The sequence below is a fragment of the Martes martes genome (genome assembly GCF_963455335.1).
Source record: "Martes martes genome assembly, chromosome: 12".
In the NCBI taxonomy this organism is placed as follows: Eukaryota; Metazoa; Chordata; class Mammalia; order Carnivora; family Mustelidae; genus Martes; species Martes martes.
Window position 1 is genome coordinate 45,075,707 of NC_137900.1, and position 24,768 is coordinate 45,100,474.

Genomic DNA, 24,768 nt, shown 5'->3' on the forward strand with positions numbered 1-24,768 from the left:
GGCTGGCCCAGTTGGTAGACCATGCCACTCTGGACCTTGGGGTTGTGAGTTCAAGCCCCATGTTGAGGATAGAGTTTGCTTAAAAACAAAATAAAAAATGAACACAATAGCCTAAGCCCACTATCTCTCTCAATCAACTTTCTACTCCTTTCTCTAAAGACTTTCTGGCACTTACTGGGCAGAAGTGATGCCTCCCCATCAAAGTTTGTTATTATCATACAGATCAGGGTCCTGACAGGAAACAGGTGGCATACTCAATTTGGGTAATGTGAGGAAAGTTTAACGCAAGGACTGCTCACAAAGGTGTTTGCAGATTGTAGGGAAACCACAAGAAATGGTACAGAATCTCAAGGTTTTTAGCAACTGGATGAGCACCTCTTTCCTGCGCAGGTAAGGAAAAGGAGTAACTGCTGGAGTCTGAAAGGAAATAATTGTGTGAAGAGGCTTTCAGGTGACAAGAGATGCAAAGCTTCAGTGGACAGGTACAGTGAGCTCCCAGGGGAAGATGGAAGAAGTGGTGAGAATAAATACAATGACCTCACTCCCCTCCCCCTTTCTCATCTCCTGCTGGTGTTCCCACTGGCCAGACCCAATGGGAAACTAGTGGTAAACCTAGACCAATGAAGGAGTCCTTATAGGTTAGCTTCCCAAGGCTTAGGGCAGGGTAGAGAAGATGGAAGGTGAGTCTGGAGTGGCAAATGAATACTAACCAGTATAGTTAGGCCTGAATTCAAAGGCATGTCTACTGATTAGCTATTGACCTTGGGCAGATTATTTAATTTATCTTAGCCCTCCCTCTGAGGACACAGTCACTTATATATCCTGTTCCAGGGTCCCAATACTCATTCCAACCCCAATAAAAGGAGATGTTAATATTATGATATTTCATAAAGAGGAAGACCTTATCATAAGAGTGAGCCCCACATTGGGTTCCACGCTGTGTTGGAACTGCTTAAGATTCTCTCTCACTCTCCCTCTGCACCCTCATACACTCGTGTGTGCAGGTGTGCGTGCTCTCTCTCTCTCAAAAAAAAAAAAAAAAGGAAGACCTCAAGTGACATTCATATTTACATTACTTACCAAAATATTTTAACTCCATGTACATTTGTATTACATTTTGTTGCTTATTTTATACTATTATTTATCGTGACCACAAAATGTTTAGCAGCTTTATTGAGATACAATTGTCATACAAGAAACTGCACATACTTAAAGTACACAATTTATTATCACTGACATCTGTAGACACCCATGATACCATCACTACATCAAAATACTAGCCATATCTATTGCCACATCTATTGCCATATCTATTGCCCCTACAAGTTTCTACATGCATCATTATAATCCCTCCTTCTGACTCTTCCTCATGCTCCCTTCACCACTTATAGATAAGCCTTCTATTACTATACACTAGCTTGGATTTATTGGATTTTTATATAAGAAGAGACAAATGTACTCTTTTAAAAATCTGGTTTCTTGGGGCACCTGGGTGGCTCAGTGGGTTAAGCCTCTGCCTTCAGCTCAGGTCATGATCTCCCGGTCCTGGGATGGAGCCCTGCATCAGGCTCCCTGCTCAGTGGGGAGCCTGCTTTCCCGCCCTCTCTGCCTTCCTCTCCACCTACTTGTGATCTCTGTCTGTCAAATAAATAAATAAAATCTTTAAAAAAAATCTGGTTTCTTTCAGCATAGTTATCTAGTAATTTATCCACGTATCTATGTAGCATTGATATTTTATTCCTTTATAATGCTGAGTAGTATGCCATTCTATAAATATATCACAGTTCCATACAGATGTTGATGGACATTGAGTTTTTTCCTGTTTTTTGACTGTAATGAAATGCGTAGGGACATATGGTTTTGAGCAGAATGGCTATGTCCTATGGGGACACTGCCTTTGGGGAAACTGCCAAGTTCTTTTCCAAACTGGTTGCACCATTTTACATTTCCAACAGCAGTATGTTAGAATTCCAGTTCTACAGTAGCAATTCCTCAAAAAAGTAAAAATTGAATTACCATCTGATCCAGTAATTCAACTTCTGGGTATATATTTGAAACAATTGAAAGGAAGGACTCACAGAGTATTCACTAATGTTTATTAAGCAGCATTATTTGCAATAGCCCAAAGATGGAAACAACCCAAGTGTCTGTCCGTGATTAAATGGATAAACAAAATATGGTATAACACACAATGGAATATTATTCATCCTTTAAAAGGAAGGAAATTCTGACACATGTTACAATATGAGTGACTCTTAAGCACATTATGCTCAGTGAAATAAGCCAGTCACAAAAAGACAAATACTCTATTGATTCCACTTATATAAGGTACTTAGAGTAATCAGATTCATAAAGGCACAAGGGAGATTGGTAGTTGCCAGAGTCTCTAGGAAGATGGAGGAATGAGGAGTTGTTTAATGACTATGGAGCTGCAGTTTTGCAAGATGAAAAGTACTGCAGAGATGGATGGTAGTGATGGTTACATTATGATGTAATATACTTAACACTACTGACCTGTACACTTAAAAATAGCCAAGATGGTAAATTTTTATGTTAGGTAAATTTCACCACAGTAAAAATGAAAATAATACAAAAATATAAAATTTAAATTGATAAAATCACAGGCATAGCTCTGGAGGGAAAACCACGCATCGCTGAAGCCAAGGACTTGGTCACTCATGTAAATTGATGGCATTTGGTTTAAATCTTCAGGTTTCAAATTACTTCAGGTTGCTGAACATAGTATACATAGCCACAAAGGTTAAGACTATACCAAGAATACTAAAGAAAAAACAAATATATCAATCATCAAGACTTTATGGGGTATTCTGAAAAGGAACACAAAATAATAATGTCCAAATGTCAATAACTATGAATTGATAGAGATAAACAAAATAAAGCAAAAACCCCAAACAGAACAACTTTGACTGCTGTTCTTCCCTCTGTGTTTTACCAGGACCTGTTCTTCCCCCTATCTTTATATGTTATTTGTATTGCCTCTACAATTAGTTCCCTCTTCTGGCTGTACTGCAATCAGTGGCAAAGACCTCACCTCTCACTGTACTACATACACATGTGCACGCATGCATAGACACACTCTTTCTATTTCTGGCAATTCCCCAAACGTGACTTGCAGTTTCATGGTTTCTTTGCAAATACTGTTTCCTCCATCAGGAATTCTCTTCCCCAGACTATCCACCTGATGATCCACATGGTCCTTCTACACTGAACTGAAACATCTCTGCTTCTGTGCTGAGCATCTTCTGGTTATACAACTAATGTATAAAAATCTGTACCTCTGGAAAGTATTTACAGAATATTTTTTTAAGTATATAATTTTGGGTCACTGTTGCATTCATGGAAAGGAAAAGATACAGAGCCACAATTTTTACATATTTAATAAAGCAGATGTTTACAAGATTTTAAAAGATTCTTCTTAGAAGAAAAAACCCTGCCATTCAAAAATCATTGCCCCTAAACAATGTAGACAAATCTATGTACAGTGGAAAGAGTAATTTAAAAACCAGCTAACAGTTCACATACAACATGAGAATTAATAGAAGAAACTCTGTTAATGGATTAGAGCTATTTTTTTTTTAAAGATCTTATTTATTTATTTAAGAGAGCGAGAGAGCATGAGCAGGGGGAGGGGCAAAGGGAGAAGCAGACTCCCCACTGAGGAGGGAGCCAGACTCAGGGCTCCATCCCAAGACCCCAGGATCATGACCTGAGCTGAAGGCAGATGCTTAACTGACTGAGCCACCCAGGAGCCCCTGGAGCTATTTAAAAGAATAATGTTTGGACACTAAAAAAAATCAGATATGCATTCTAGAACAAAATGAAATGCCTATGAAGAGAAATGGAAAATCAGAAGAGCCAAGTGCTAATGTAGAAAATATAAGACTACTTTGAATTCATTTTTAACACCTCATATTCAGTATCATTCTTAAGAAATGTGTAATTTGGCTCATTAAATTTGGTCATAATATTAGCCTAAAAGAATAAAAAGTTCTCAATGGCCAGATTTGGAAGATGAGCTTGGGGGAATATAGCCAAATAAAGATACATGAAGTATCTTGTTGCTTTGTGTTCTCAATTTTTTTTTTTTTTCTAATTTATTCTTTCCACTGTGCCTTACCCCAGATTTAGCTGGTTTATTCCCAGGGTGTGACTATATTAGAGCACTCTTGCTTGGGTGTGGTTTTTTTTCTCTGGAAAAACTTCAAAAGTAGCAGGAATATGAGCCTGGGGTTGAATCTTTCTGTAACCATGACACCTTGGAACAAAGAGACTTAACCACTTTAAGCAGCTACAACTTTTAGAAGAGTAAGAAGTAACCGTTATTTAAGGAGTGGTTAGCAAGAGGATTGATGACAGCATTTTGGGAATCCTGGCTGAGTATTTAGGATACTGTTATTTAGAAGACAAATATTATTAAAGCCTTCAGGCTTGGCCCCAAATAAAATTAGTAAGCAGCTATCATCAGTTGAACTACTAGTAAGTGCCAGGCATTATACATCTCTTGACTCATTTAGTCCTCCAAATTTCTATAAGGTAGATACCATTGTTCTGTTTTTGTAGGAAAGCAAGTTAAGGCTCAAGAAGCTTAGGTGAGTTACCCCAGTTATTGCCAATGGATAATTTTAATCAAGACTCTCTGGGTCTCGTGTTTTTCTATTTTGTTGTGATGCTTCATCTTTCACGTCTATTGGAGGTTCTGTGAATTTGTGTCTTTTTAAAGTGCCCATGATGACTGAGATGTTTAGTGAGGTTTGAAGACACGCATTTAACTAAGGTGGGAGGTTTTTAAGGAGTTAGTCCTGCCAGGAATACAGTACAGTATTTATATTTCAAAAGGCAAACATTGGGAATTGGCAATGTTGAACACAAATAGAGATTCCTAGGGAACACCCAAAGGATCTCATGAGCAGTCCTCAAATTATACTAGAGAGGGGGGAGACAAGATGGCGGGGAAGTAGGAGGAGGCGCCTTTTCAACCTGCACCCTAAAGTGAGCTGATTACCTACCAAAGAACTCCGATCACCCATGAAATCAGCCTGAGATCAGAATTATACACGTCTGGATCTCTACGGGGGCCAGAAGACGCCAGTGGGCAGGTAAAGTGGAGTGGGAACGTCGGACTGATATCGGAAGATAAACAAAAGGGGGAGGGAGCCACCAGAGGCGACCGACTGGAAAATAATACCCCAATACGAGAGTGCCCTGCGTCTGGGGACCAGCATTAACTTGGAGTCTTGTTGAAAGCACTCAAAAGAGCAAAGACTCGCGCGGGGAAATTGTGGGAATCGGGGCGGATAGGGATAGGGGCTTAAGTCCCCAGACCCAGGGCAGCATCCCCTGGCGCTGAGCCGGAGAGTGCGGCGGAGAAACCTGGTCTTTGTCCCGGAGCCGACAGTGCGCCCGAGAACGGGTGGAGTCCAGCTCCCGTGAGGGGCTGGGAGCCACACCAGACGGCAGAACGCGCACCTTACTGGAGATGCTCGCGTGCCTCAACCTCCCCTGAGAGAGGTGCACGAACGCCCAGCCTGGTGTTCTGGGACCCACGCGGTGATAGACCCACGCGGCGATAGAGCCGATAGAGCTGGAGGCGCTGCGCCCCAAACCATCCCCTGGGAGAGGTGCGCGCAAGCCCTGAGCTCTCAGCCCCAGCCAGCGGGAAAATCTCAGTGTGCGATTGCTGCTTGGAACCTCTCTGGCGGTCTGGAGCTGCCCAGACAGCACAGCTGCCTTGGTTTTGCGTACAAGCAGGAGATCCTGCGTCCCCAGGGACCGCGACTCAGAACCTGCTCTGCCAGCGGCCCAGCGGCTGCAGCACCTGCAGGGGAGCAGACTGAGGCTTCTCTCTGAGAGGGAGGTTGGGGTGCAGTTTTCTTTCCTCTAAACCTCCAAAAACCATCAAAAGCTGTCAAGGCGAGAGAAAAGAAGTGAACAAACATAAAAACCTCCAGAGAACAAAAACCTGAAAAAAAAAAACGTTTTTCTCAGAGCCCACCCCCTTGAGGGGGTCGGGAGGACTTAACTCAGGGAACATCATTGACTGAAAACCCATGTGGCAGCCCCCTCCCCCAGAAAACAAATCAGGAAAAAAAAAAAAAAAGACTACAAGAGAACAACCACCACTACTTCATAGATACAACTTTTATTTTTAATTCTTTCCCACTATTCTGGTTCATTTTTTTTCTTTTTTTATATAGATAACTTTTTAACCTATTTACCATCACAGTGAGATGTCCAGTACATCAAATTCCATGATAAACTTCTAACCTGAATTTTTTTTGATACATACACATGTGTTTTTCTTTTGCTTTTCTATTTTCTTAATTTTTAAAAAAATTTTTAATTTAGTTTAGTCCAGTTTATTCCTTTTTTATTTTTATTTTCTAATATTCATATAGAGTTAAACTTCAAGGTAACCCCCTTTCTCCAAGCAATGCTACCCCTATAGGTGAACCAATTTTTAATCCCCCTTTTTCTTAGGAAAGTTGAGTCCTTTAACAAAGATATCAAGATACATCCAGGAAGAATCAAAATAACCTTCCTCGCCCACACCGAGAATCTATAACCATGCTCCCATCTTTTTCTTCTGCCAGTGTCTCTGTGTATTTATGTTTGTCTGGATAGTATATAAATCTTATACTTGGGGTTCTTCTTGACGAGGCTCCTCCTTTTTTTTTTGCTTATATATATATATTTTTTCTCTCGTCATATACTTTTATCAGTCTTTTTGTTTGTCTGTTTTTGTTCGTATACGTCATAAACCTTACCCTGGGGCCCATTTGGGCTGAACCTTCACTTTTATCTTCCCCTTTTTTCCTGTCTCTCTCTCTCCCTCTTTTTTCTTTTTCTTTTCTTTTTTCTCTCATTTGGGTGGGGAATCCTGAGTGCTCAGAAGCGTTCCAGGGTGCACCTTGACTGCACCACGGTCAATACATCCAGCTACATCTGTCCAGTCATCTCTCACCAAAATGACTAGGAGGAGGAATCCCCAACAGAAGAAAAATACAGAGGATGGGCCTTCTGCAACAGAGCTAACGGCTATCAACATAGACAATATGTCAGAAAGAGAATTCAGGCTAACAATTATCCAGGCAATAGCTAGGTTGGAGAAAGCCATGGATGACCAAACAGAATTGATTAGGGCAGAATTGAAAGCGACCAGAGAGGAGGTTCATAATGTTAGGGCAGAGCTGAAGGCCACCAGGGATGAGGTTCACAACGCTCTCAATGAGTTCCAATCTAATCTAAATTCTCTAAAAGCTAGGGTAACTGAGACAGAAGATAGAATTAGTGATCTGGAGGACAAACAAATAGAGAGAAAGGATCAGGAGGAAGCCTGGAACAAATAGCTTAGAAGCCACGAAAACAGAATCAGGGAAATAAATGATGCCATGAAACGTTCCAACGTCAGAATTATTGGAATCCCTGAAGGGGAGGAGAAAGAAAGAAGTCTAGAAGATATAGTGGAACAAGTTTTTCATGAAAATTTTCCCAATCTTGCGAATGGAACAAGTGTTCATGTACTAGAAGTAGAAAGGTCCCCCCCCAAGATTATAAATTCAAAAAAAACATCCAGGCACCTCATAGTAAAATTGAGGAATCATAATTGTAGATACAATCTCTTGAAAGCCGCTAGGACAAAGAACCTCCTTACATACAGAGGAAAGCCCATCAGAATAACGTCAAACCTGTCCACAGAGACCTGGCAAGCCAGAAAGGGCTGGCAAGATATATTCAGGGCACTAAATGAGAAGAACATGCAGCCAAGAATACTTTATCCAGCAAGACTGACATTCAAAATGGATGGAGAGATAAAGAGTTTCCAAGACCGGCAAGGCTTGAAAGACTATGCAACCACCAAGCCGACACTGCAGGAAATATTAAGGGGGGTTCTATAAAAGAGGAAAAATCCTAAGAATAGCATTGAACAGAAATATAGAGACAATCGACAGAAAGAAAGACTTCAAAGATAACACAATGTCAATAAAAACGTATCTCTCAATAATCACTCTCAATGTGAATGGCCTAAATGCACCCATAAAACGACACAGGGTTGCAGATTGGATAAAACGACAGGACCCATCCATATGTTGTCTACAAGAGACCCATTTTGAACCTAAAGATACACCCAGACTGAAAGTGAAGGGATGGAGAAGCATCTTTCACGCCAATGGGCCTCAAAAGAAGGCCGGGGTAGCGATTCTCATCTCAGATAAATTAGATTTTAAACTAAAGACGGTAGTCAGGGATACAGAAGGACACTACATCATTCTTAAAGGGACTATCCACCAAGATGATCTAACAATTGTAAATATCTATGCCCCCAATATGGGAGCAGCCAATTACATAAGAAAACTATTAATCAAGATAAAGAGTCATATTGATATGAATACATTAATAGTAGGAGATCTTAACACGCCTCTCTCAGAAATAGACAGATCATCGAAGCAGAAAATCAATAAAGAAATAAGAGCATTGAATGACACATTGGACCAGATGGACCTCATAGATATATACAGAACATTCCACCCTAAAACAACAGAATACTCATTCTTCTCAAGTGCACATGGAACCTTCTCCAGAATAGACCACATACTGGGTCACAAATCAGGGCTCAACCGATACCAAAAGACTGAGATGATTCCCTGCATATTCTCAGATCACAATGCTTTGAAACTGGAGCTCAATCACAAGGAAAAGTTCAGAAGGAACTCAAATACCTGGAAGCTAAAGACCACCTTGCTTAAGAATGCTTGGATCAACCAGGAGATCAAAGAAGAACTTAAACAATTTATGGAAACCAATGAGAACGAAGACACTTCACTCCAAAACCTATGGGATACAGCAAAGGCGGTCCTAAGGGGGAAATTCATAGCCATCCAAGCCTCCCTCAAAAAAATTGAAAAATCCAGAATACACCAGCTGTCTCTACACCTTAAAGAACTGGAGAATCAACAACAAATCAAACCAACTCCACACGTAAGAAGGGAAATAATCAAGATTAGAGCAGAGATCAACGAGGTAGAAACCAGAGATACAGTAGAACGTATCAACGAAACTAGAAGCTGGTTTTTTGAAAGAATCAATAAGATCGATAAACCATTGGCCACACTAATCCAAAAGAAAAGAGAGAAAGCCCAAATTAATAAAATTATGAATGAAAAGGGAGAGATCACAACTAACACCAAGGAAGTAGAAACAATCATCAGAAGCTATTATCAACAGTTATATGCCAATAAGCTAAGCAACCTAGATGAAATGGATGCATTCCTGGAAAACTATAAACTCCCAAAATTGAACCAGGAAGAAATTGACAACCTGAATAGACCGATATCTAGTAACGAGATTGAAGCAGTGATCAAAAACCTCCCAAAAAACAAGAGCCCAGGACCTGACGGATTCCCTGGGGAATTCTATCAAACTTTCAAAGAAGAAATAATACCTATTCTCCTGAAGCTGTTTCAAAAAATTGAAGCAGAAGGAAAACTTCCAGACTCTTTTTATGAAGCCAGCATCACCCTGATCCCCAAACCAGGCAAAGACCCTACCAAAAAGGAGAATTTCAGGCCGATATCACTGATGAATATGGATGCTAAGATTCTCAACAAGATCCTAGCAAACAGGATCCAACAGCACATTAAAAAGATTATCCACCATGACCAGGTAGGATTCATCCCTGGGTTACAAGGATGGTTCAACATTCGCAAATCAATCAATGTGATAGAACAAATCAATAAGAGAAGAGAGAAGAACCACATGATCCTCTCCATTGATGCAGAAAAAGCTTTTGACAAAATCCAGCATCCGTTCCTGATTAAAACGCTTCAAAGTATAGGGATAGAGGGAACATTCCTGAACTTCATCAAATCTATCTATGAAAAACCCACAGCAAATATCATCCTCAATGGGAAAAAGCTTGCAGCCTTCCCATTGAGATCAGGAACACGACAAGGATGCCCACTCTCACCACTCTTGTTCAACATAGTATTAGAAGTCCTAGCAACAGCAATCAGACAACAAAGAGAAATAAAAGGTATCCAAATTGGCAAGGAAGAAGTCAAACTCTCTCTCTTCGCAGATGACATGATTCTTTATATGGAAAACCCGAAAGACTCCACCTCCAAACTACTAGAACTCATACAGCAATTCAGTAATGTAGCAGGATACAAAGTCAATGTCCAGAAATCAGTGGCTTTCTTATACACTAACAATGAAAATACAGAAAGGCAAATTAGAGAATCGATTCCATTTACTATAGCACCAAAAACCATAAGATACCTCGGGATAAACCTAACCAAAGAGGTTAAAGATCTGTACTCGAGGAACTACAGAACACTCCTAAAAGAAACTGAAGAAGACACAAAAAGATGGAAGACCATTCCATGCTCTTGGATGGGAAGAATAAACATCGTTAAAATGTCTATACTGCCCAGAGCAATCTATACTTTTAATGCCATTCCAATCAAAATTCCACCAGTATTTTTCAAAGAGCTGGAGCAAATAATACTAAAATTTGTATGGAATCAGAAGAGACCCCGAATTGCTAAGGAAATGTTGAAAAACAAAAATAAAACTGGTGGCATCACGTTACCTGATTTCAAGCTTTACTACAAAGCTGTGATCACCAAGACAGCATGGTACTGGCATAAAAACAGACACATGGACCAGTGGAACAGAGTAGAGAGCCCAGATATGGACCCTCAACTCTATGGTCAAATAATCTTTGACAAAACAGGAAAAAATATCCAGTGGAAAAAAGACAGTCTCTTCAATAAATGGTGCTGGGAAAACTGGACAGCTATATGTAGAAGAATGAAACTTGACCATTCTCTTACACCGTACACAAAGATAAACTCGAAATGGATAAAAGACCTCAACGTGAGACAGGAATCCATCAGAATCCTCGAGGAGAACATAGGGAGTAACCTCTTTGATATCAGCCATAGCAACTTCTTTCAAGATATGTCTCCAAAGGCGAAGGAAACAAAGGCAAAGATGAACTTCTGGGACTTCATCAAGATAAAAAGCTTCTGCACAGCAAAAGAAACAGTCATCAAAACAAAGAGGCAACCCACGGAATGGGAGAAGATATTTGCAAATGACAGTACAGATAAAAGGTTGATATCCAGGATCTATAAAGAACTCCTCAAACTCAACACACACAAAACAGATAATCATATTAAAAAATGGGCAGAAGATATGAACAGACACTTCTCCAAGGAAGACATACAAATGGCTACCAGACACATGAAAAAATGTTCATCATCACTAGCCATCAGGGAGATTCAAATCAAAACCACATTGAGATACCACCTTACACCAGTTAGAATGGCCAAAATTGGCAAGACAGGAAACAACGTGTGTTGGAGAGGATGTGGAGAAAGGGGAACCCTCTTACACTGTTGGTGGGAATGCAAACTGGTGCAGCCACTTTGGAGAACAGTGTGGAGATTCCTCAGGAAATTAAAAATAGATCTTCCCTATGACCCTGCAATTGCACTGCTGGGTATTTACCCCAAAGATACAGATGTAGTGAAAAGAAGGGCCATCTGTACCCCAATGTTTATAGCAGCAATGGCCACGGTCGCCAAACTGTGGAAAGAACCAAGATGCCCTTCAACGGATGAATGGATAAGGAAGATGTGGTCCATATACACTATGGAGTATTATGCCTCCATCAGAAAGGACGAATACCCAACTTTTGTAGCAACATGGACAGGACTGGAAGAGATTATGCTGAGTGAAATAAGTCAAACAGAGAAAGTCAAGTATCATATGGTTTCACTTATTGGTGGAGCATAACAAATAATATAGAGGACAAGGGTAGATGGAGAGGAGAAGGGAGTTGAGGGAAATTGGAAGGGGAGGTGAACCATGAGAGACTATGGACTCTGAAAAACAACCTGAGGGTTTTGAAGGGGCGGGGTGGCAGGGTGGGGGAACCAGGTGGTGGGTATTAGGGAGGGCACAGATTGCATGGAGCACTGGGTGTGGTGAAAAAACTATGAATACTGTTACGCTGAAAATAAATAAAAAATGGGAAAAAAAAAATTATACTAGAGAGGCAGGTTGGGGTACGTCTTCACTTCCCTTCCGTGTTTGTTCCATTTTTCAGCTATGACTTCTTTATCTTTCAATCCACTATCAACTTGCTAAGCTTCACATAAGTATTGCTTCAAAGCAAAGTATCTTAGTTCCTAAAAATTCCCTCAGTCTTCAACTTACAAGTTAAACTTATAACTTGTAAACATATAACTTGTAAGTTAAAGAAACATTAAAATAATGGAGGATTTTTTTTTAAACTACATTTCTGAAAAAGCATAATTTAAAATTTTATGTAAGAGACTCTCCTGGTTTTCTCTTCAAGCTTGGAGCTCAGAAAATCCAGCAGTTTAGGGGCCCCTGCGTGACTCGGCTGGTTAAATGGCGAACTCTTGACTTCAGCTCAGGTCATGATCTCTGGGTCCTGAGATTGAGCCCCACATCAGGCTCCCCACTCAGTGGGGTGTCTGCTTCAGGATTCTCTCTCCCTCTGCCCATCCCCTGCCACATGTATTTATTCCTCTAGAATAAATAAATAAATCTTAAAAAAAAAATTAAAGTCCAGCAGTTTGTATCTAGGAATGTCTTCTAACAAATGTGTAGTTAGGAGTCAGGCCTGTTTGGGCAGTGGGAATTCTCCATCTTTTCTTCAGTTCAGGGAAATGATCATTTATTATTCATCATCATTTACTATTGTTTTGCATTATTTCTTTCCTCCCATTTTCTTATTTCAATCTTTTTGGAGCATCCTTTAGGTGGATATAGAATCTCCGGCACTATTATTTTATCTTTTCTTGGGGGAGGGGTCCAGTTTCATTGAGATACCCTTGACATATACCATTGTATTAGTTTAAGATGTACAACATAATGATATGATACATGTATTTATTTCAAAATTATTACCACAACAAGATTGGTTAAAATACATCACCTCATTGAAAGACCTGTACTATGAAAACTCTAAGACACTGATGAAAGAAATTCAAGACAACACAAAGAAATGGAAAAACATCCCATGGTCATGGATTGGAAGAATAAATATTGTTAAAATGTCTATACTACTCAAACCAGTCTACAGATTTAATGCAATCCCTGTAAAAATACCAATAGCATTTTTCACAGAACTAGAACAATCCTAAAATCTGTACAGAACCACAAAAGACCCAAAATAGCAATCTTGGGGGGGAAAAAAAAAGCAAAGCTAGAGGTATCACAATTCTAGACTTCAAATTATATTACAAAACTATAGTAATGAAGTATGATACTGGCACGAAAATAGCCATATAGATCAATGGAACAGGATAGAAAATCCAGAAATAAATCCATAATTATATGGCCAGTTGATCTTTGAAAAAACAGGAAAGACTATCCAATGAGAAAAAGATGATCTTTTCAACAAATGGTCTTGGGAAAACTAGACAGCAACATGCAAAAGAATAAAACTGGACCACTTTCTTTTACCATACATCACAAATAAACTCAAAAAGTGGATTGAAGACCTAAATGTGAGACCTGAAACCGTAAGTCCTTGAAGAAAGAACAGGCAGTAATTTCTCTGACATTCACTATAGCAACTTTTTAAAAAATAGATCTTCCAAGACAAGGGAAACAAAAGCAAAAATAAACTCTTGGGACTACATCAAAATAAAAAGCTTCTCCATAGGGAAGGAAACAATCAACAAATTGGGAGAATATATTGCCAAATGACATACCTATCTGATAAAGGGTTAGTATCCAAAATATATAAAGTACTTATAAAACTCAACACTCAAAAACACTCAAAAAATGAATAATCCAATTTAAAAATGGCAGAAGACACAAATAGACATTTTTCCAAAGCAAACATACAGATGGCCAACAGACACATGAAAAATGCTCACCATTATTTATCAACAGGCAAATCAAAACTATGATGAGCTATCACCTCACACCTGTCAGAATGGCTAAAATCAACAACACAAGAAACAGGAGGTACTGCCAAGGATGTGGTGAAAGGGGAACCCTCATGCACTATTGGTGGGAATGCAAACTGGTGCAGTCACTGTGGAAAACAGTATGGAGTTTCCTCAAAAAGTTAAAAATAAAATTACCTTATGATCTAGCAATCGTACTACTGGGTATTTACCCAAGGAATACAAAAATACTAATTCAAAGGGATACATGTACCTTGATGTTTATAGCAGCATTTTACAACAGCCAAGTTCTGGAAACAGTCCAAGCGTCTGTTGATTGATGAATGGATAAAAAAGATGTGAGATATATATATATATATATATATATATATATATATATATATATATATATAAATGTGTGTGTGTGTGTGTGTGTGTGTGTGTACACACACAATGGAATATCATTCAGCCACCAAAAAAAGAATGAAATCTTCCCATTTGCAATGTCATAGAGCTAAAGAGTATAACACTAAGTGAAATAAGCCAGTCAGAGGAAGTCAAATACCCTATGATTTCACTCATATGTGGAATTTAAGAAATGAAACAGATGAACATAGGGGAGGGAAATAGGAGAGAGAGCCAAACCAGGAAACAGACTCTTAACTATAGAGAACAAATTGAGGGTTGCTGGAGGGAAGGTGTGTGTGGGGGGGGGGGCGGGGATGAGTTAAATGTGTGATGGGGATTAAGGAGGCACTTGTGATGAGCACTGGATGTTATATGTAAGTGATGAATTACTAAATTCTACTCCTGAAACTAATATTACACTATATGTTAACTAAATGGAATTTAATAAGAATTTGAAACAAAATAAAAAAGACAATGCAGTGCTTATATATGTGTGTGTGTGTGTGTGTAATATTCATATATATTCATGAATATTATTCAGCCATAAAAAAGAATGAAAGAATGAAATCTTGCCGTTTTCTACATGGATGGAGCTCAAAAGTATAATGCTAAGCTAAATAAGTCAGTCAGAGGGGCACATGGCTGGCTCAGTTGGCAGAGAATTTGTGAGTTCAAGCCACGTGTATGGTAGAGTATACTTAAGAAAAAAGAAGTAAATCAGTCAGATGAAATACAAATATCATATAATTTCACTCACAGGTGGAATTTAAGAAAAGAAACAAATGAGCAAAGGAAAAAAGAAGAAATGAGCCAAGAAACAGACTCTTAACTCTAGAGAACAAACTGATGGTTAACCAGAGGGGAGGTGGGTAGGGGGATGGGTGAATTAGGTGATAGGGATTAAAGAGTACACTTATCATGATGAGCACTGATTAATGTATAGAATTGTTGAATCACTATATTGTGCACCTGAAATTAATATAGCACTGTACATTAACTGTACTGGAATTGAAATTTAAAAATTAATAGAAAACACAATATCTCATATAGTTATAAGTATTTTTCTTGTGATAACAACTTTTATGGGACTCCTGGGTGGCTCAGTCAGTGAAGTGTCTGCTTTTGGCTCAGGTCATCATCCAAGGGTCCTAGGATCGAGCCCCACTTCGGGGTCCCTGCTCAGCAGGGAATCTGCTTCTCCCTCTGCCTGCTGCTCCCCCTGCTTGTGCTCTCTCACTCTCTGTCAAATAAGTAAAATCTTAAAAAATAATAATAATAACTGTTATGATCAACTCTCTTAGCAAGTTGTAAATATACAATACAGTATTGTTAACTATAGTTACCATCCTGTATATTACATCCCCAGAAATTTATTTATCTTATAACTGGAAGTTTGTACCTTAGACCACATTTACCCATTCCTCCAACCCCCCCACTTCTGGTAACCACCAATCTGTTCTCTGTTTCTATGAATTTGTGTTTGTTTGTTTGTTTGTTTGTATGTTTTTTTAGATTCTACCTAAAAGTGACATAACAGGGGCACCTGGGTGGCTCAGTGGGTTGAAGCCTCTGCCTTCGGCTCGGGTCATGATCCCAGGGTCCTGGGATCGAGCCCCATATCGGGCTCTCTGCTCAGCGGGGAGTCTGCTTCCTCCTCTCTCTCTCTGCCTACTTGTGATCTCTCTGTCAAATAAATAAATAAATAAAATCTTTAAAAAAAATAAATAAAAATAAATAAATAAATAAAAAATAAATAAATAAAATCTTTTAAAAAAGTGACATAACAATATTTGTCTTTCCTTTATCTGACTTATTTTGCTTAGCATAATGCCTTCAAGGTCCATCTATGTTCCAAAAAATAGCAAGATTTTCTTCTTTTTTATGGCCAAACAATATTCCATTGTATGTGTGTGTATCACATTTCCTTTATCCATTTATCCATTGATGACACGGGTTGTTTCCTTATCTCGGCTATTATAAATAATGCTGCAATGAACATGGAGCTACAAATGTCTCTTCAACATAGTGATTCCATTTCCTTCAGATACATACCCAGAAATAGAATTGCTGGATCATATGGTAGTTTATTTTTAATTTTTTGAGGACCATCCAGAGTTTTCCATAATATACTAATATATAGTATATATATATACTAGTATATATACATAATATACTAATTAATATTCCCACTAATAGTGAATTCCCACTTTCATTTCACATATGAGTGAAATCATAGGGTATTTGACTTCCTCTGACTGGCTTCCTCTGACTCCCTTTTCTCCCTATCCATGCCAACTCTTACTTGTTGTCTTTTTCATAATTGCCATTCTAAGCAGGTGTGAGGTGATAGTTCATTGTGGTTTTAATTCGCATTTCCCTGATGATTAGTGATGTTGAGGACATTTTCATGTACCTGCTCTCCATCTTTTCTTGTTTAATGATTTTTTATTCATTTATTTGACAGAGAGAGACACAGCTAGAGAAGGAACACAGCAGAGGGAGTGGGAGAGGGAGAAGCAGACCCCCTGTGGAGCAGGGAGCCCTATGCGGGGCTCTATCCCAGGACCCTGGGGTCATGACCTGAGCTGAAGGCAGAGGCTTATTGACTGAGCCACCCAGGTGCCCCACCTGCTCGCCATCTTATATCTTCTTATATCTTCTTTGGAAAAATATTTAAATATCTATTCAATTCCTCTGCCCAATTCTAATTGGATTTTTTTTTTTTTTTTTTTTTTTTGCTATTGAGTTGTATACATTCTTTTTTTTTTTTTTTTTTTTTTGGAAGATTTTATTTATTTATTTGACAGAGATAGAGAGAGATCACAAGTAGGCAGAAAAGCAGGCAGGGAGGTGGGGAAGCAGGCTCCCTGCTGAGCAGAGAGCCCAATGCGGGGCTTGATCCCAGGACCCTGAGATCATGACCTGAGCCAAAGGCAGAGGCTTAACTCACTGAGCCACCCAGGTTCTCCTGTATAAGTTCTTTATACATTTTCAGTATTAACCCATCAGAAATATTTTTTCCTATTATGTCGTTTGCTTTTTCATTCTGTTGATGGTTTGTTTTGCTGTGCAGAAGCTCTTTAATTTTGATATAGTCCCACTTATTCATTTTTGCTTTTGTGGCCTTTGCTTTTGGTGTCAAATCTGAAACATTATTGCTAATATCCATGTCAAAGAAACTTATTTTCTTCTATGTTTCCCTCTATGTTTTCTTTTAGGAATTTTATAGTTTCATGTCTTATGTTCAAGTCTTTAATCCACCTTGAGTTGGCTTTTTGTATGTGGCATAAGATAAGAGTCTGATTTCATTCTTTTACATATGTGTGTTCAGTGTTCCCGATACCATTTATTGAAAAGACTTTTTTTCTCCATTGTATATTCTTGGTTCCTTTGTCATAAATTAATTTATCACTATGCATGGGTTTATTTCTGGGCTCTCTAGTCTATTCTAGATCCATGTGTCTGTTTTTAAGCCAATACCATGCAATTTTTATTACTATGCCTTTATAATATAGTTTGAAATCAGAAAATGTGGTACTTCCAACTCTGTTCTTTTTTCTCAGGGTTGCTTTCACTATTTGGGATCTTTTGTGGCTCCATACAAATTTTAGGATAGTTTGTTCTATTTCTAAGAAAAATGTTATTGGAATTTTGATAGGGATTGTGTTGAATTTGCAGATCATTTTGGGTAGTATGGACATTTTAACAAAATAAATTCTTCTAATCCATGAGCAAAGAATGTCTTCCCATTTACTTGTGTCTTCTTCAATTTCTTTCATCAGTATCTTACATTTTCCAGTGTGAAGATCTTTCACCTCTGGATTGAATTTATTCTTAGGTATTTTATTATTTTTGATGCAATTATAAATGGGATGATTTTCTTAATTTCTCTTTCTGATAGCTTGTTGTTAGTGTACAGAAATACAACTAATTTTTGTATTTTGATTTTATATACAGTGTCTTTACTGAATCCAGTAGTTCTAACATTTTTTGATGGCACTTTTAGAATTTTTTTGTATATAATATCTTGTCATATTGTCTGCAGTATAGACTCTGCAACATATCTTGTCTGCAAATGGAGACATTTGTACTTCTTCTTTTTTGATTTGGATGCCTTTTATTTCTTTTTGTTGCCTAATTGCTCCTACTAGGGCTTTCAGTACTGTGTTGAGAGTGGCGAGAGTGGGCATCCTCATCTTTTTTCTGATCTTATAGGAAAGGTTTTTCAGTTTTTCACCGTTGAGTATGATGTTAGCTGTGTGCTTGTCATATACGGCCTTTATTATGTTGGATTGATAGCCACTTTGAGAGTTTTTATCATGAATGGATTTGAATTTTGTCAAGTGCTTTTTCTATCTCTACTATTAATGATCTACTATTAAATTAATGATCTACTATTATCTATTATTAAATGATCATATAATTTTTATCTTTCATTTTCTTAAGGGGAGGTAGCACACTGATTGATTTGTGGATGTTGGACCAAAGCCATCTGCTCCTGGATTTTCATTTGTTGGGAAGTATTTGATTACTGATTTAATCTCCTTATTAGTAATTGTTCTGTTCAGATTTTCTATTTCTTCATGATTCTGTCATAGTGGGATATGGTTTCTAGGAATTTTTCCATTTCTTCTAGGTTTCCAATTTCTTGGCTTATAACTATTAATAGTAGTCTATTATGATCCTTTGCATTTCTATTGTATCAGTTGTAATGTTTCCTCCTTTTTTTTTTTTTTCAGTTGTGATGTTTCTTCTTTCATTTCCAATTTCATTTGAGTCACCTCACTTTTCTTTTTCCTGGTAAGTCTACCTAAAGGCTGTCTATTTTGTCTTTTAACAATACAGCTTTTAGTTTCATTAATCTTTTCCATTGTCTTTTTGTCTCTTTTTAATTTATTTCTCTCTGATCTTTGTTATTTCTTTCTTTCTACTAATTTTGGGTTTGGTTTGTTCTTTTTCAAGTTCTTTGAGGTGTAAAGTTAGGTTGATATTTTCTCTTTCTTTAATGTAGGTGTTTATTGTTTCAGTTGTATTGCTCCCACAATTATGATACATTTTTCATGGCAAAAGGCATTTCACAGTTATAATTAAGGTTTCTAATCAGTCCGTCCTAAAAGGGAGATTATTTGAGTAGGACTAATCTAATCATATAAACCCTTTAAAGATAGAAGTGTTCTGTAGCAAGTGGCAGAAGAAGTCATAGAGATTCAGAATGTGAGAAGGACTCTGTATACCATTGTTGCTTTATTTTTTTTTAAAGATTTTCTTTATGTATTTGATAGAGAGAGAGAGAATACACAAACAGGGGGGCAGCAGGCAGAGGAAAAGAAGGCTCCCCGCTGAGCAGGGAGCCAGATGTGGGGCTCATCCCAGCCCTGTGGGACGATGACCTGAGCTGAAGGCAGATGCTTAACTAACTAAGCCACCCAGGCACACCTACCACTGTTGCTTTGAAGATGGAGAGTTCCATAGAAGAAAGGATCTGGTGGTCTAGAGGAGCTGACAGCACTATCTCACTAATAGCAAAAAAAATAGGGACCAGAAAAGAAGTAAATTCTGCCAACAACCTGGGTGAACTTGGAGGGAAATTCCTTTCTAGTCTCCTAGCTGACACCTTGATTCTGGTCTTGTGAGACCCTAAACAGAGAATCCAGGACTCTGGACTCTGACCTGCATAACTATGAGCTAATGGATATTGTTTAAGACACTAAATCTGAAGAATTTGTTATGCAACATAGAAAACTGATACATGGCCCATATTATTAACCCTGGCAATTACAAAGCCTCTCTTTCCTTAAGACCCCATAGGAAGTGTCCCTCACCTCAACTTACTCACTGTCCTTTGGGCTTCTTCTGACTTTCTGGTTTTCAACTGCATTGGCCCTTTTCCAGTTGTTTATGTACTTCTTTCCTTCTACTGATGTATGTGCTGCCCCCTCTGTCTGGAAAGTTCTACCAACCCAGCCCCTTCTTCTACCCAAGTCCTTTTCATCCTTCAGAACGGAGTGAAAACACCACTTCCCCAGGGAAACTTTTCTTTGGTGCCTCAGACTGGGCCAGGTGCTGTCACAAGACCCTCTAGCTTGCTCTCTTAGCTCTTCCACCATTTGTAAATGTATTTGTATTATTTCCTTTGATAAATGTCTCCGTTGGTCTCCCTTCTACTCTCAATCACAGCATCCTATTCACAATAATCAAAACAACTTTCTCAATTTTTATTTTTATATTTAGTCATTTGCTTTCTTCTGTATTGTATATCTTCCCAACTTAGACTCTAAGTTTGTTGAGGAAAGACACCAAGCGCACGAGGTCACCTTAGTGCTTCCTCAGTGCTTAACTAGATACCACCATGGGCTGGCATTGAATAACCCATTTTAATCACTGAGTGGAAAACTGAGAAGCATGCAACTTCCACTCCACTAATCCTAATCTCTCTTTTCTCTCTGTCTCTGTCTGTCTTTATTCTCTTTCTCTCTCTCTCTCATACATACACATACACACGCAGACACACACAGCTACACACACTACACACTGTGGGCAGCTCTATTATGGGGCCAAGTATGGTTTCATTTGTGCATTCACTCTTTGCTTTGCATTATTTTTCTGCCAATTATGAGCATTTTTTTTTAACGGTGGCTGCAAGTGGTTAAAATAGTAAGACAACTTATGGATTACTGCACGAGTTATCTGAGTCATGCTCACTTTATTTCAGCCATTTAGCCTTTTACAAAACCAATAGGTTAGCTTTTAAAGAATTTAGAAAAGAGATCTAAATTATGACCACGAGGGAAATCTTAAAGAAGATAAAATAGACTAGAAACCAGAAGCACTGAGTTTGAACTTTAGCTGAGCTGGAACTATTATTAACCTCTCAGGGTTTATTTGTCAAATTACAATTTGAGACTAGATGTATATGAGGTTCATTTTAAAATCTAATTTTCCAAAGTTGTGCACCCATGACTGCTTAATTTGGCAATACTATTTTGAAGTTATTGTTTCATGGAAATAACTTGTATATGATTAAAAAACAATCTATAAGACTAATAACTTTTATAGACATACCTCACTTAATAGTAAGGAATGGATGAGTTCCAACAATGTTGGCATTAAGGTGAATTTTTATTAAGTAACTCTGCTTTTCATTGATCTCTACTAGCCAATTGTAGATATGACCCGCTAGAAATAATATCCCAGGTCATATTAATGCTAATACCAAAATACTTATAAATTCTAAGTATACAGAAATAAAAATAAGACAATAAAGTGAAAAAATACACAACAGTATTTTTTACATAAATGTTCATGCTTAGAGAATTTTTAATTCCTTAAGCTCTATCTAGCTTGTCCATTTTTTCCACCAATCTCAGATTGCCTTCCCACATACTACTTTAAACCAAACTAATTCTCCACATTTTCCCATAACATAGATTTTTCCTGTGTATTTTGCTCAGCTTTACCTAGTAATCCTGACACAACTGGGGACTCTATTTACTCAGTCATGTATTTGACAGGCATTTTATTGAGGTTCCACTATTTTTTGCCAAGCAGGAGAAGACAGGAGCACATCAGAAGGAACTGCTTACTTCACAGCATCGTACTGACCTTTTTTACAGTGTTCTGAGACTTGTTGCTGCCTTTCACCAAGCTAATGTCTGACAGTCCAGAAGAAATATATAAATTTATAATTATTGCTGTATTTCCAGCATTAGCCCCACCTATGAAGTTTAGAAGAGGGACTGTAGGGATTCTGGGAGAGAAACCCACAAGTTCCCTGGATTAGCGGAGAGAGTCAGGGAGTGGCTTCTGTCAGCAACATATGCCTTGCTGTTGGACATGCGGACATTGCCTGTATCCTGTGCTGTCGCAATCCTGATAGAGTGGGTAGGAACCATCGGAGATGAAAGAGTGAAGAGAAGGCATGTTCAGAGCCTTGATGCACTGGGAGGATCTGGCTGATTGAAAGGAATGAGTGTGATGTGGAGAATTAGGGTGGAAATGGTGGGGAGGCGGGAAGGACACCCTGCATAAACTTTCTCCATTCTTCTGTCCTTAAATAAATAGTGCCCCTACATTTGAGTATTTGCATTCTAAATAATAATTTGAAAGAATGTTCTGAGGTATGTATGTGTGTGTGAATAGAAGTATAAAAGTGAATATATATGTCAAGGAATTGTAAATTGCAGACTACAGGCTGATTATAGGCTATTTTCATTTTCTAGATGACAACTTGCTTGAGGTTGCTTTTAATTCAGTGGTTATTATGTCCTTGTTGTTGCTATGCCTCAACTGATTTTAGAGGAAACATTATTTATTTATATTTATTTATATTTGGTTATATGAAACCTGTTAAATTTATCGCATCTTTTTCCATCCTTACACCAAACTCCTTTTTTTCCTTTTTTTTTTTTTTTTTTTTTTTTTTTTTTTATTTTTATTTATTTGACAGACAGATCACAAGTAGGCAGAGAGGCAGGCAGAGAGAGAAGGGAGGAAGCAGGCTCCCCGCTGAGCAGAGAGCCCGATGCGGGGCTCGATCCCAGGACGCCGGGATCATGACCTGAGCCGAAGGCAGCGGCCCCAACCACTGAGCCACCCAGGCGCCCCCTTTTTTTCCTTTTTTTTAAGGTTTTGTTTATTTATTTGACAGAGAGAGACACAGTGAGAGAGGGAACACAAGCCAGGGGAGAGGGAGAGGCAGAAACAGGATTCCCGCCAAGCAGGGAGCCAGACACGGGGCTCGATCCCAGGACCCTGGGATCACAACCTGAGCCGAAGGCAGACCTTAATGACTAAGCCACCCAGGTGCCCCCCAAACTCCTTTCTTGAGCCGTGTATAAGTTTTTAGAAAGCATTAAACTTGTATTAATTATCTCAAGTTCACATGGAGAAAAATGTAATTTTAAGATCAGAATATTTCAAATCTTTGTAACAAATCAGTAGAGGAAATGGAATTCTAGTGCATATGGTGCATAGAAAATAATGTGAAGTGGCTTAATTCTGAATTGGAATAGTCACTGGGGCTTCTATTCTGCAAGGGAATAAGCCCCTATCAATGTTCACTGTGGTGGACTGAACTGAGAAATTATGGTTAACATTTGTTCTCTCGAAAGAGAATATATTAAGGAGGTGTGAACTTGTTTGTTTGACATATTTTCAGTACATATTATGGTCGTTATTTGATATATCCTATTAATTCCAATATCACTCTGCTTTTTCCTTTTTAAAGAGAGGTAGATCTATAATCAAAGTAATATATGCATATTAGTAAAATTTTACAGAATATTGAAAAATAAAAGGAAGACAGGACTGGGGAGAATCTTATGGACTTTTTACATTTTGTTCAACCCAGGCAGCTTGTCACATCTGAATTTTCATAAAGGCAGCAGCAAAGTCCAAAAGGGGTTATGATTTGCATCATCTGTGAATCACTTATTGCAAGAAGCACTCCTTCAAGGAATTGCAAATTGCAGACGACAACCAGACTACATTCTGTTTTCATTTTCTACTTGACAACATGTTATGGCTGATCTTTTTTCTGTGTCTGTTATTTTCCTCATTGTTCCTATCCATCTATTGATTGTAGAGGAATACTCTTCCGGACATTTGAACAAATCTGAAGAAATGTTTGTAAAGTAAAATGTTATAACATACTAGGATGCAGGGACAATCTATAAGAAACCTTATGACTTACCTCACTTGGTGGCCATGATTTGATTCACAGAGCTGGTTGACCAGGCATGCAGAGCTCTGAAGTCTGGTGGAAAAGAAAAGTCTAGCACTCCTGCAGATTCCCAGTCGTTCTCAGAAATGCCTCTCTGGATATTGGATGTATGGTGAGTCTCCGTGGAAAGCCCATGTGTAAATTTCTCTATATTCGCTGATACCGTAACATAGGAGTGAAGCCGATATGAACCAAGCTAGGTTATTATTCTTAGGCACAAACAATATTTTTTTCAGATGTTGTTTTCCTTTTATGTTGGTTTGGCAATAAAATCTAAACTCAGTGATTAACACACAACATTAATAAACCCCATGGCTAATTTCCCTTCAAATTCAAACACATACCAAGAGGAAAATGAACTCAGGATTTTGTCATGTCTGTATCCCCAAAGTAGCTGAACTACAAATTTATAAATTGTCTTTTAGAAATAATGGTCTCTAAGCTAGAGATTTGGTTGGCTAAATTCTGTCCCAAAGCCTTTTTTTTTTTTTTTTAACTAGTGAATTTGTAACTACCAAAAACAAAGAGTAATAACGAAAGTGCTGACAACAGTGTAATTTACAAGAGTGGCGTTTGGGGGCTTTTCGATCTATAAGATGGCTGGGAATGAGGAATCCTGGGTTCTTTCCTCAGTCTTGCTACAGACTCCCCTTTCGTAACCTTGGGTAATTCACTTGACCTTCTTTG